The 15,684-nt window shown below is 36.1% G+C and overlaps 1 protein-coding gene across 2 annotated transcripts in view; it reads right to left on the reverse strand.

Annotated features, from left to right (window-relative positions):
• The window catches only part of LOC115454708 (ecdysone-inducible protein E75-like), a 106,784-nt gene that overhangs the window by 16,627 nt on the left and 74,473 nt on the right, over positions 1-15,684 (reverse strand). The window lies entirely within an intron of this gene.

A 15,684-nucleotide genomic window follows, 5' to 3' on the forward strand; every position in this document is an offset into this window, starting at 1 on the left:
CAGGAGCCGTGTAGGTCGCCGTCGCGCCCCGGCCGCGTGACGGACTGACCCGCTACCACCTCGGCCCGCTTGCTCGCTTCCCTTCTAGCACACTCTTACCAGTTTTGTGATATTCACAAACAAATCTATTTACTCATCTCTCCTCTACGTTTTATAATATTATTATATGCGTATGTACCAATTGCATAAGGTGTAGGTAATAACTAATAAGACATTAATAATATTATATCATTTGTTTTATATTTCAGCAACTAGGCTGTAGATTAGTCACACATTAAACTGTAAACAAAATAATATCAACAATATCTCACGTTTCGTTCCACGAATTCGTTATTTTATATGTATCTTATTGAGATGTGTATGGGAAGTGTTTACCCATGTAATTAATTACTTCTTGTTAATACAAGGCGCATCATAATGCTTCCAACATTCGCATGTAATAAGGTAGGTATTATGTGTAATTTCACACGTTTTACCTACTTGTTATTGATAAACAAGTTCTTTTAACAATAGATACATAAACATGGCTTTATATAACATCAGCGGCCTAGTATTTTGCTTTTAAAAATGCGTCCTTAGAGTACAGCGATAAAGCTTACATTCGCGCGAAACGTGCGTTATTTATGCGAGATAAAACGAATGACGGTGGGCGTCGCGCCGGGTGAACGACCTGGAAATTTTGGCGCAGGCCGGTCAAGGCCACTGGCGCGCAGGCGCTTTGCGATGTACAGCCACGTAGAACCTACATACATTTGATGAATTACGATTCTTGACCAATTCTTCGTTGTTTGTTTGTCCGATTTTAAAGATTTTGGTTGAAAAAGTTATATATTTACAGTCACAAAGAAAAATTTGAGTTTCTTCGTGACCGACTTTTCGCGATAGTTATCATTGGCGATGTCTCTAATAGAAAAACAATGCAAAGAAACGAATATTTATTTTTACATTGCGCAGTTGCGTGATTGCCGCGATACTGAGTAGTGAGTGGGTGTTTTTGTAAGTTTAAGATTTGAGTTTGAGTAGTCATGTTTTCCTAGTTGGCTATTGCCGTAAAATGATCATATTATTGCATTTTTTTTACCTTCCATGCGGCACTACATTGTCATGTGTTTCAAAATGATACTTAACTCTACTAAGATAATAATAGGTGCATACATAAAAATTTGTACCACGTGTTTCACCATGAGTGTTGACTATATGAAAAATACAAATATATATGTAGGTAGATTATTAATCCATTAAATGGAATAATTTTTATCACCTTTGAGATACAAACTGTTCGGTCATTCAAGATTTAATTCACTAAAAAAACAACAACAATTAATTAAATATTGAGAAACTGCCAAAAACATAACCTCTTTATTAATATCATGACTTTACTAAACCCGAACAAACAAAATAAATGAATAACACACGTTGCAATAGGCAATAATATATTTGTTATTAAGTTGACACATTTGGGCCTGTTTCACAAGTTTTAAATTATATTTTGTTTGGCAGTTATCGTATTAAACACCTAATGTAGATAATACTCATTTAATTACCATTTATTTGGGATTAGGGTGTGACTTTTGTATTTGATCGGCTTACACATTTATTTAAAGAGCAGCATTTATTCAGAGGATTTGAAACAGACTCTTATCTTTTTGCACATAAATATTGGTATGATTACATAAAAAAATCCATAAATATTATGACTTACATAATAGGGTCCAACTATTTAGCGAATTTCAATAATATTCAAAGTGAAAAGATACAATAGCAAAACATTCCATTGAATTTGCCGTGTGTAATTAAATAAATAAAATATGTACCTAATGTAGAATTTGATATCTATAAGTTTTCTAACAGCATTTGAAAATGGATAATATATTATGTAAGTATTTGTAATTTGTCACTAATATTTGACTAAAGTCCATGCATATGTGTTCACTCAGAGTTAAAGTTTATGTTACTTATATAATATCCGATAGTGGCTGAAAATATTTATAAATAATTGTCCTTGTACAATAAATGTTTTCAAACCATCAACAATACCTATTTGTATTAATAAATTATTATGAAACAAATATTTTAACTGTGTTTCCCAATTGTGTTAATTAATTGTTTGTGATAAATCCTGTTTATAGGGTAGGTAAAGTATGGATTTATCTACCCTTTAAACTAAGTTTTTGAATATTTTGTTTGCGTATGACACTGCCCGCAAACTTACGTTACTAATCACAACTATATAATGTGGTAAACAATAGCAGTTACCTATGTAAATGGATTTACTAGTAAACAGTGGCGAAGAGTCTATATAACTCGATTCCTGCGGGCTTCCCTTTATATAAAATGTATACATAAATTATCATTGGAACCATTTGCAGGCTGTATTTATGCATATTAGTAACTACATATATGTTGTTCCCTTTCGGAATATTTCGCCACTGCTAGGAGATACGGATTAAGACCGGAGACCAAAGGATTTGTATTTTTGGTTTGCTTGTATTTCTTGAATACAATATTTGAATTAATTATAATTTTATATGTGAAACGAGTTATAAAGCAAGCGGTCTTTATTGATAGTCACTCTATTTCATACTTTCGCGGAACACACATCTACGGTTGATAAAAAACGGCTGATTTGATTAGGTATCACGTTATTGTGATAGTGGTTGTTGACGACACGCGTCGCGTTTTATAAAATAATACATACAGTAAAGTATGTTCTATAATCTATAAGTATATAACTACGTACCTGTAATTAAATATTAATTTATAATTTATTCAACAGGAAAAAATATACCATGACAGGAGTATCTTTTTTAAATATCTTGAATGCCACGTGATCGACAACAGGAGCAAATTTAAGACGTGTGTATTGTCATCAGGCCAGATGTCCACGCCATCTGATTTTCAACCTTTTTACGAATTAAACGCAATATTTATAAGCTATAAAGGGTTGCGCCGGCGCAGCGCGGCATCTGACTGAAAGGTGTACGCGGGGATATAGGGTTTTATTTATTTATATTTTTTTGTTCCAATTATTTCGCCTCAATACTTTCCCTTTTGCACAAAAGGAAGCTTTTTATAAGGTTTCGCAAATATCCTCCCACGTGCATGTGCGCAAGTTTGTTTTAATAAAAAGTGCGCATTGTGCACCAGGAGACAATTTTACAGGGGGTTAAAGCTTCAACTGGTTGATTTACTACTTACGACTTTAGCATGATCGTCTAAAAGTGGGACATTTACTGGATCTTTTAAATTCATATACGTTGTTACGGCACAATTTACGTCATATTATAATTTCTTTGATTGTTTTGTACGATTGATAAAGTGTAAGTCCTGTATTTATTAACAGTGACTTAGTATTCAAATATTACTGTATTGAAACAGTATTGTTCTCTATATGCATTACCCTGCAATCAGTGTTAACTTACTATGTGTACAATGCACATATTTATAATATGAGACCTGTAAGAACATACTTAAGTCATCGTTTACCTCATGAATAAGTCTCATAATACTTTTAAAATCTTACAGTAAAAGTTCATAATGGCACAGCGAACAGCGACATATGTGTATATCGATTAAAACGTGAAAGTGAATAGGAACTCAGTTTTTTAGTTCCTTCCGTTGCCCTCACTTTTAATGCCAGGGTGCGAATATCACATTACTAAGCTGGCTTTTACTACAAAATATAGTACGCAATTATGAACCTTTTATGTATTCATATAAGAAGAAAAATCACTTGGCGTTGATTAACAAAAAATGCAGGGTGCGCGTCGTCAGGCGGTAGCCACATGTATAGGTTGCATTGTTCATTGTGACCACAGTCAGTGAGATCGGCTCACTGTTGATGATCTCGATCGGACGCATTTTTTATTTAATAATAAAAAGTAGACCGTATGCCACAAATTGTTTGCAATTTATGGCTTTAATTTTTTTTTACTTCCGGATAATTTTTTCGCCTTACATTATTATCCAATCGATAAATATTATACATAATTCGAATATAGAATTAAAAGTATTTGTATGGGAATATATATCACAAAAACAAAAATCAACGAATTGATGTAAAAGAAAAAAATAATTTTATTTAAGATAAAAATACGGCTATAATGAAGGGGCCTTGCTCCCCGGCCTTCCCGCCGACCGGAGGACAAAAGGACAATAGAGCAAGCGTGCCGGACAAACGGGACTTAGCACTTTATTTATTTCATATCCATTAACTTGTCCATAGATTTAACGATATTTACTTCCAAAGAACGTGGTCAAGGTCCTTTTTTGAAAACAGTCACCACAAAGAGCATGATTGATATATAACCAGCTTTACATTTGCCTGACAAGTATAGGGAAATACTTACACCACAATTTACAATGACACAATTAATGTTGACGTAACGTGCTAACGACGTTCAAACTGGAGTCATGTTCATATAACATATTATGCTGATGATGCTTGAAGTCGTGCGAAGTAAGTCAAGGTTGCCGAGTATGTATCTAAGTACGAATTTGTAATGGCCGCGTGTTATAAACGCAAGTTGTGCGCAGTTGCGCTGCAATTGGAGTTCATCGGTCTTGGACACAGTGGAAAGTTCTGAGAAGTCACGAGGAGCCACGTCGGCAGTATTGTAGAGCTTTAGCCCGAATGTTTGCAATTGTTGATGCCATCGGTGGGCGCCGCCGCGCTGCGCGTCGCCACCGCCCGTTGCGGTCAAGGCCTCGCTTAGCCGGCGGTTTGCGGACACTCAATGCGCATCGGGAACACGATCCGACTGATTGTTATTGAAACCATATTTGAAAACATTATTTAACAATCATGCCGTCGACATCATTTTGTAATTATGTATTCGAACAGCTACTCATTACTCCGATTACTTAATACTTACTGCTCGGCAAGCGATTTTGTGGTAAATCTAGAGTAACTATAATTTTTGAAATGTCATATCGAAACAAGACAATGATTATATATATTTTAATTGAAGTTGGAAAACTTAAATAACTGTCATTGTTTATGTTAAATTTGTTTGTAATAGGTTTGTAAATAATTGCAATTTATTTATGAGGAAAATTAATACACATATGGCAAATATGAATATTAACAAGGGTGCGAGTACCGCCTGGTGGCGAAAAATGCCGAGTTGCAACGAGTTTTTCCGAAGCACCGCGAGGTCAGTGCGAGTCAATTACCCCGAGCACGAGCAAGCTGTTGCGGCGACGCTGGTGACGACACTGCGCCGGCGCAGCGCAGCGCATTGCTCTTCAAATTTGATATTAGATTAAAAACTGATTCTTCAACTTGCTTATCATTGTGGACAAATATGAAAGACCAGAAAATTAAGAACGACAGCATTTGTAAAATAATAGACACCTATTAAAATAATGGAATTACATGAAGTTTTTAGAAGGAAAAGATTCAAGAGATAGAGAAAATAAATCATTAGAAAAAGATTTTTATGTATAATGATTTCACGCGGTGGGTCATATTAAATATCTGCCTACAGTATAAGTAAGTAACGCGCTGACGCTGTAATTTCATGATTTTCATAGCAACTTATCTAATTCCATTAGTAACGCGGATACAATTTCCACGAGGATGATACAAAAACATTTCGACAACTACCAGAAACACAATAGTAATTTATCATTACCTGGAAGTGAATATTTAATGACGTATAGGTAGGTACATGATTAGAGCGAACAAGCAAGCATGACAGAGCCGTGTGATCCGGACGCTCTCAATCGTGGCCGACCTCGGTGGATTCGGCAACCCGTGCCAAGGCCAAGGTCGATATGTCGGCTGTGCTCAATTAATAGCTCAATGCGGTGACGCTTGGGGCCCCGCGCTGTGCCACCCGGCCACACCCCGCGCCCCTCTCAACTCGATACAAATATTATGGACATACGTTACATATATCGTTATAATAATTACATCTTTATTATGTCACGTGTTTCATAATAATTTGTTTAAAAATATACAAGTCACGTTTGGTGAAGTTCTCTAAATTCGATGTAGAGTAGATTAAATTTTTCAGGATATGTATTAAATTATTCCAGGTATAAATAATATAATAAGATTTAAATACGTAATTATTTAGAAGATGGAAAGGTACAAAGCTGTACTCGCGTAATTTTAGATATTCACGAAAACATTATTTTAAAAGTTCGCCAAACTACATGACGCAACTTGGCCTTCGAAACTTGGCAATAAAATATTATTAGACGTGCAAACTGGACGCTACAACGACCCCGACGTGATTTAATACTTAGAATATCAGAACCATAAAACTGGAATTCGTATAATTGTATTTAATAACATGAATAATACGAAATGACTAGTAACAAAGGCTATTCCAAACTTTGCTATTTGATATGTTTCTTCGTAATAAACCATAGTGAATATGTTTTGTTATATTAAATTACAGAGCTCGAACGACCCCGCCGAATAAACTAGGAGCACTTCCTCGTTTGAATATCGGAACATGTCAATGTCAAACTGTGCTGAATTAGCGCCAATGTCAGGCCCAAGGTGATGCAGACACAAGGAAACCAGACCGTTTAACGTACCAGTATACCCGCTCTCAACACGAATGCGCACAAAAAGATCACAGCCATGATAATTCCATAAAACTAAAATAACTTTGCCGTTGGACGTGACCTTCTGACTAATATATTTTTTTATTTATCAACACATGTGTACCTGAATCTTAATACATGCAAAGTTATTCAAAGCTTTAACGTTTTTGTTTGTCTATAACTGCCCTAGTGTACATTAAAAACCTCTTTTCATTTTATGATAGAGTTTTAATTCTAACCTAAGGTAAATTGATGGATTTTTAGAGCCCTTTTTGATACCTATAATATTTCATCACATGAGGTTGTTAGTTATTTTGGTAAGTTTTAGTAAACTATATAAAGAAGTCACACCGGTGTTGGTGGCGACTTGGCCCGCGTGTAAAGCCCTGTGCACTACGAAAGTTTCCAAATTACTTCAGTGAGCCATAGCGTCAACTGTACTAGCGCTTTCTATCTAAGAAAAAAAAGTTCCTACCGGACGAAGTTACCAAGATAATAGGTAGCTTATTTGCTAATCTAGAGTATGGCCTATATGTATAACACCAGCTTTGTATAATATACTGTGCCACTACTGAGCACGAACCTCCTCTACTGCCGAGAGAGATGAGGACTTAGTCCACCACAGGCATAGTGCGAGTTGGCAGACTATTTCTACTAATATTCAATACACAAATAAGTGGGAAAAGTCGGAGGTGCATGCCGTGTGCTTTTAATCCTGCGTATTTTGGCCTCGGCATACCGTTCCGTTCCCGACTAAGTTAATTCATATGTGTACAAAGTTTCATCCAAACCCAGTGAGCGGTTTCTGCCATTACTTCTTACAGACTTCGAAATATTTACACTAACATTAGCAGTTATAATATTAGTAATCTTTTAAAAGTCACAAACAATATAACGCGAATATTGTAAAGACGTGTAGCACTTGTATACGTATACCTACGCGCTCACAATGAATGGTGCTGATGAAGGGCCGCCTTTCTACTTTCGGTCACTTTGCCTTGATATTTACATCAACATGCTTCCTGTAACTGCAGAGGACGACCATGTACATTCACGATGCACTTATTGCCTAAACTACATCGAGGCGTATTTACGGAAATACCATTACTACCTACATAATGTCATATATTATAGTTCGTATTTAAATGATTCTAAATCATGAATACACGTATGGTAGACGGCAGTGCGGATATTGGACGTGGAGCAAGGCTGCGGCTTATGTGGGGATTAATAGAGCTTGAAGATAACGTTACAGTTAACGCGAAAGAGTTATTGCGCGGTATGATTCCACGTAATCAGAGCGTCGCGGCGTCTCCCGCGCAATAATGCACCACGGTTGTATAATCTTCGGCGGCGGCGGTGCCGGTGTTGGCGCGGCAGCGTGCGCGGGCGCAGCAAGCATTACGTCGCTCTACTCACCTAGTACAAAGCTGCGTGCAAGAATGAGGAAGTGTGTCGAACGTTTCCTAGTGTTACATTTTACTCGTCCTACATATTGTTATATGTAACTTCTTGTCTATATAGGCTATCGTGATTTTAACATTTATGTAAATTAAAATATGAAATACAAGTGACGCACTTTGCTCCTCGCTCTGGATACCTAATTGATTTCTTGGCCCGATTCGAATTTCAAAGCGTGAAATCTAAGAGCAGAGAATTTTGATGCTGAGATGTTCCGTTTTTTAAATCCATATGCGATGAATAGTAGCCCACTTGAACTCGAACTAAATACATTTAAAACACTTTTTTCATGTCACAAACAGCATAATAAACAACAAGGAAAACTTAAAATACGTCTCAACCAATAATATTTTCGAATGCTACTACTGATTCACGGTTGAGAAATGTTATCATAATAACAAAAAATCGTATTTTTTGGCACATCAGCCACTAAATAAACCATCATGGAATGACTCTACGATAACGCGGAATGTAATAAAAGGAGTTTGGGAGGCTCTATGGGTAAGGCGATGTAAGCCGCGCGGTATTGCGTAGTATTCGCTCCTGAAAACGTGTCCGAAGAAAGTTCACGGCCGCGCGTTGACGCCACCACCTGCCGCGCCCCGCGCTCTCCCTCTCGCCCGCCTCGCCGCCGAGGCCTCTGCCCCGCGCGCCCTCGCCGGTGCTCGCAATACTTCCGCCACCCGGCCAATCTTCCTGTGCTCTCTTCACTTATAGTGATACTGCCCGATCCAGGCCGGGTCTCAGCAATAACAATCGGATTTACTGTTCACGAATCGTTCTGGAGAGTCAAACTTATCTCTTTCTCTCATGTGTAATGAGAGATCAATATACGATATATTTTAAATAAAATTTAAATATATCATGATTTTTATTAACTTATTATGAGAGATATATTCTAAATAGTCTCTAACAAATTCTTTTCCAGGAATATAAATATAATTAGACTTTCTTTGCATGAATAAATTAATTAATATATAAATAGGCATACCTAGTTCAGTTTTGCTATTATTATTATTCATTCATGTTAATTATGTCAATATAATATAATGCGTTATTGGAATTTAAAGTTATCATTTAACCATTGTTGTACGTAAATTTTTAAATACCGAGTTAATGACTCACAATGTCAAAGCTGAAGGATATATTTATTCTAAATTCAAAAACAATCAATAAACTGCTATTGTAACCTTGACCTTGGCGATCCGACAACAGCAACATACCGAAGGTAACAAAATGGAATTAACGAGATGTTACATTTATATTTAGGGCGTGGATGATCAATAGATTCGCGGAGGCTGTTGGAAGCAGTGGAAGGCTGGCGGGCCGGGGGTGGGAGGCATGGCCTTGGCTCGTTCGTTGGCCGCGGCCCGCGCGACTCGTGTACCGGCCGCGATAATTTCGGCAGTTGCGCGCTCGAGTCTACTGACCCCGTCGCTGTTGTTTGCGACGCAAATGATTCCCTTGACTTTATTTAAATCACCTACTCCACCCACCCAGGCCGTGTTCCTAGATGGGCTTTTAGTATATTTCCGTTTGAAGATTTTTGTGAGTACATTTTAATATCACCCAGACTCTCTGCTGCGAGACATGACACCACACGTGATTCATTTATAAAAAATAATTATAGATACGTAATCTAAGCAATGTATGGAAATTTCATCGAATTATCGCAAATGGTTTTATGATTGATTTGATAATAACTCTTGGTGTAAGTTGTTTGCTACGGTAGAGTGTCAAAAGAACGCAGAGAAAGTGCAACTTTCGATTAGATACGGACTAGTTACAATCACTTTTTAGGGTTCCGTGGCACTAGGTGATGTTTATATCACCTCTATTATAGTTGGAAAATGTGAATTGAAATGCCTATCATTGATCTATATCCACATATTTGAAATATTTTTATTATAATGTTAGGTCCATCACATATTACACGTATTTTACGTCTATGATCTTCCGCCAATGTATCAGAATATAGATTTTAGAGTTTGCAATTTACCGTGTGCTGTGCGAACTGTGTGTGAACAATTTGTAGTGTGTAGTGGCACGCGACGTTAATCGCAGATGTGCCGCGATGCTACGTGCCGAATATTACCAAAAATATATGTAATGGCAAGGACAATTGCTATCAATGTTATATAATTATATGTCATTTTATTATATTTCTATAAATGTTGGACTACAATTATATGAATGATAAAATTAAATATAGTTCTGAATAGTTTTTAGTTTAAAGTATTTAATGAAAGGAGATTGTTTTCCAACTTGCTCATCGGTGTTCGAAGTATAAAACCGCCCACCGCTCGGCAGTGTGCTCAAGTTGTTTGCCCGCTATTCTACCATCTTTGCTAAACATTAGAAAAGCTCTTACGATTTTCGTTCGACATTAAATATTTTACCAATTAAAACTAAATATATATATTATATTGATATTCAAAAATAATATATCTCACGGGAAAACGGTGCGAAAACTATAAGCTAAATAATATAAAATATTTGTTTATTCATAATAGTGTTTATGGATAAAAATGTGTCAAAATAGTTGTGTGTATTAATATTATTTTTATAAATTTTAAAGGCTTTAATAAATGAAACAAACAGCGGATAACGTTACCCGCTCGATAAATCATATAACAGTTGGCGTTAAGATAGCTCACAGTTCATTAAACTGATAATTGGTTACTGTAAACATTTTGTGCGTAGGATGCTACTTGTTTAAGCGCTATAACCATTTTTGAGACTGATGTAATTACATTATAGCGCACAACAATTTATTGTTGATATACAATACCTTCTAATTAAATAACGGAAACCGAGTGCGCGCGCGCAATAAACTTTACGGACAAAATATAAAAATAAAACAGTCGTTCAACTTCTAAGGAGACCCGTTGGTGATTTTTAAAACAAGTAATATCTATAATTGTGTTCGGTTTTGGATAATCGCTGTCTTACGTAATATGGGCGAAACTTCCTCGATACCCATCTGACGGTGAAACGAGGCACGTGTGCGTAGTGTACACCTTGTTATTAGTAAAAGAAATATTATTGAAAAGTATCGTTTATACGGTTTTTAATGTTTTATGTATTTTGAGAATGTGGGCGGAGGAACAATTATTGCAATTTTATTTTTTTCATTGAATAATTTTTTTTACACGTATTGGTCCATGATAGCGAGTTATGACAACTTTGTACTCGTTTTATTGAAAACTCATACACTATAATGGTGCATCAATCTTATCCAGACTTCGTGGCAGCTCTAACAATATTCTAAAAATGATTGAGGGGCCTCGTGGCAGTTGTTTACAGAAGATCTAGGTGAGACGAATCATAGGTGCAGGTAAATAGTTTAGTTGTTCTTAATATACCTACTAACAATATATTTTAATTCCTTTTTGTTACTAACATAGCTATGAAACTTAATTCTAAAATAAATGATGATTAGATTGAATTATGAATACCCCTTTAGTTACAGGAAATAATAGATACTGTTGTATGGTGGTACAGTGTTCGCCATATATACGGGTGGCTATTTACCATGGCCTGAGAACTGGGGACGTGGGTCATTAGTGGTGGTGTCAGCGACCAGACGCGCGTGCACTCAACTCGCCGAGTGCGTGTAACGGTGCACCGCAATCTCACAGCACTCAGCCGCGGCCACGGTCGCAACTCGCGGCTCGCAACTCTCCGCGCTCGACCTCAAAACTCTACCTAAACTTCCTTTACGTCCCATTTCTCTGCTATACATCCTGTAGCCCGTTCCACTAAATTAAAAAAGGTCTATTCCAAGAGGAAAAACTTTTATTTATTACAATGCGTTTAAGACAAAATTTTGAAGCTTATTATAGTTATTGACGAAATCATTAGACATAACGAGTTCACAGAACACATTCAAAAGGACATTTCTTTCCGCGATATCTTTTGAAGTTTTTTTCACGGGGCGAGCAGTTTTTGTCTCGCCACAATTTCAAACATTAAAATGACAATAGAAATTGCATAAAAGAAACTGCCCTTGTCGAAAGTGTGGGTTAAATGTTTTCGTGTGCCCGGTCGGTCGTGACCCACATTGTACCATACTCAAGGAAAACGAGTGAATTAATGCCATCTGCTTATATGTAACAATGGTGCGAAGGGATATGATGCTAACCCTTAAGTAGAAAACTTTTTTATATTTGTCTCAATTCACAAATTTTATAAATTTCTTAAAAAGCAGGTAAAAATTCGTCTACTATAAAAAAAAACATTTCGATTCAACATACCCTTTCCTTTATCTCGGATTTCACAAACAGGTAAAGTTTTTTGCTAAATGTGAATCTTTGTGCAACTTTGTTCGCGATATCCAAGTCGGCGAAGCAGTGAAAAAATGCGAGGAATTATTGTTTAATCTAAACCTTTCTGACGGCAAAAAATCTATAGATTGAACTTTTTATCTATTATAAGTTTTTTAACTTCCTTTTGTTAAATGGGTTCGTAACCGACATTCCCATATAGGTGACGTATTGTGCGCTCGCAAAACGATATCGCGATCGAAAGATGCCCTTTCAAATTTGCGACTTAATGACAAAATATCAGCGGGACGCTATGCAATATTTTCACAATATAATATTCTTATATTTTTTCTCCAACGATCAGATTTAGTTTACAATAAATCAGTTAAATGAAATCGATGTAATAATATTTAAAGAATTCTTAATGTTCACAGAAAAACTAATTTCGTCTCAATGTGAACACTTCAACAATGGTGTTGCCCAAAAAAGTGTAGTGAATAGAACAAATGGTCACCCATTGTCCACTGCATATTCTAAGCAACGCCTTATTCGCAATGACTTTTATTACATCAATAATGAGCAACTGTTACGGTTTCTGTGGCTAATGCCTTTTGTCTAATCTCAGCAGGTGGTCGAAACGCGTAGTTTTTACAGGAATATAACGTACTTGCCGATTAGTCACACTGTGTGAACATTGTTAAAATTGTTGTCGATAGTCTTCGAAACGATCAAGGCGTGGTCGCGGCTCTCAATGTAAGTGTCCAGTGCCCACACTGGCGTGCGTATGTATATGTACGGAGTCCAGTTGCCGGCGAATTAGTAAGCACGATTGCACGACAATCGCGGCATGATGACGGCAGTTCGCGGGCCGCGAGCCGAGCGGGCATAGGGCGAGCCCCGTTAGGACGAGGTGACTGACTCTACCACTGCAACCTGGTGCATTGTGCTCTAACTAGTACAAGTATTACGTGTAATCATATCAAACGAGCCAAATAACTTTACCGATACCAGTGGTTCTCTACACACGTTCGAATTGTTCGTGTCACTCACCTGTAACAAGGAAAATTTCAAACGTTAATACATGTCATTCGCGGATATGCAATCTGGTGCAGGGAATGATGCGCGGTCAATTTTGTTAACGTTTCGCGATGGTGTTATGTTCGAAGTCTCTATAATTATCGAGGACGTTAACACTTCACATAATCTATTGAAATGCAAATGAGCGTATTGTTTCTAAGTCAAAGTCGATTAATGGTACGCATATATTACAATTTAAATAAGACTTTTAACTGATCTATTGACTCTTTTCTTCAACTGGCAGGAAGTAGGGAGGGTCAACGTTCGAATTGGTGTCATTCACTGTCGAAGGTGGCTACTGAACTCAAGCTGGCCGTCCTTGAGACAGCCACGAAAATCGCCAATCTCCATGCAGATGTTATATTTCACGTTTTTCGACGTTATAATAAGCACACCACTCATATAGAAAAAGACATTCCTCACGGAACAAAACATTTAGGTATAAAATAAAAGTATATATGTTATATAATTGTAGTACCTACGTATGACAAAATAAAATAATCCTTAATCTTATAAGATAGTACATATTAGATTAAATTAAATGGATCTGCTAATAAATGTTACGGGTATCCTAGTTTAGGTGATAGAATTAAATGTATACCCCGCATATATTTTTTATATATACTATTTCGATTACATAATTTGTTTACGAATGCATTATTAAAATTTGACAATTGTAATTTACTTCAAATACTTTCATGAAAATATAAAAAAGCAAGTTGTAATTACCGAAAACGAAATTAAAATTGATCAATGAACTTAGTATATAAGCGTTAAAAGTATTTGATAGGTCGTAAAATGTATTTTCTCTGTAAAAAGCAATGTAGGGTCTCAATATAGAGAAAAGACGTGTGACGTCACATGATGATATCACATTGATCCATTATTTAATATGTTGTACTAGTTCCTATGTTTATGATATCATCATAGTTAACGTGTTAAATTGATTTATTAACAACGACTTGAGCCAATTCTTGTTCTTCAACTATATTTAATTGTGTTTATAGCATTGAAATAACGACCACTCCGTTAATATATTTAAAAATATTTACCATTTATAAAAACAAAAAAACGTAACCATATTTTGTATTTAAAAATTTAAATTATAAAAAAGAGATTGTTAACGGTTAAAACGTTCAGGAAACTGTCAACCAAACATTATTTTGGCGGTCAGCATGTTAAATGGAACTAATATTTCCTACAATGATTATGTGAAAAGGTATAAACACGGAGTTCGTTCGTTGAGTGACTAATTTCCGGGTAAATTTGGCGATCCGTAATAGAACGAGCAGCAAGCGAGTAGGCACCGAGGTCGGGTAATAATAAGATTTATATTATGTGCGCGAGGCCTCGGGCAGTGACCGCCGCGCCGCGCCCGCCGCGCTCGCCGCCCGCTGCCGAAACTCAAGGTCTGCGCATCGCGGTAAACAAGTGCCGACGCACCACTCCGTACATAATGTGGCTCCGGGCTACTGTATGTATATACAACCGATACATACTCACGTGTTCACGTGTCGTAACGCATTATATCATTTCTGCTTAATATGAAAGTTGTTTATTGCAATAAACTATAGCACACATATTTGTGAAATGGCAGATTCCATTTTTTGTTAGATAATTAGCAAGTACAAAAGTCAAGAATAATCTAACCACCGATATCATGGATATTATAATTTTAATTCTATTTTCATAGATTTTAAAACGTATTTTTATTTGCAACTGCTTTAATTATGTAGTCAACAAAAGTATAAAAATAAACCAATATCACCGTCGGAAGTTAAAGACGCAAGAGATATCCTTGAAACGAAACATTTATGCAAAATGCCACAAGTTCGATACCGCATGTAAATCGCATGCTTTTACATGGTGTCATTTGACAAACAGGAGTGATGAATACTTGTCGTACAGTTCTGTTGTCAGTTTCATTTTTTTTTATTTTCCGTTCTTTATACAACAGTAATGTTACTATTGGCGAAGTTAATATATATTCTTTACCAGTTATGCTGAATAAAGATATATTCAACCAAAGACATGAACGTAGAGTTATATTAAAAAACAATAGGAATACTTCAAACACATACCTATTCGTAATGTAGAGACTATTTTAATTGCATACTTTCAACGAACGAACTGATACTTCCCAATTCTTAATCACGTTAGAGAATTGCAGAAGTATGTAATAAATAAATTTTAACTGGATCCAATCAATTTCATACTTGATAACTTTCTGTGATCTATACCATTCTGTAAACGAATAAAATAAAAGAATACGTACATAAAACAATGATAAAAATATATCCTGTATTTTTAATTAAAAATA

This window comes from Manduca sexta, chromosome 17, assembly GCF_014839805.1.
Source record: "Manduca sexta isolate Smith_Timp_Sample1 chromosome 17, JHU_Msex_v1.0, whole genome shotgun sequence".
NCBI classification, from domain to species: domain Eukaryota; kingdom Metazoa; phylum Arthropoda; class Insecta; order Lepidoptera; family Sphingidae; genus Manduca; species Manduca sexta.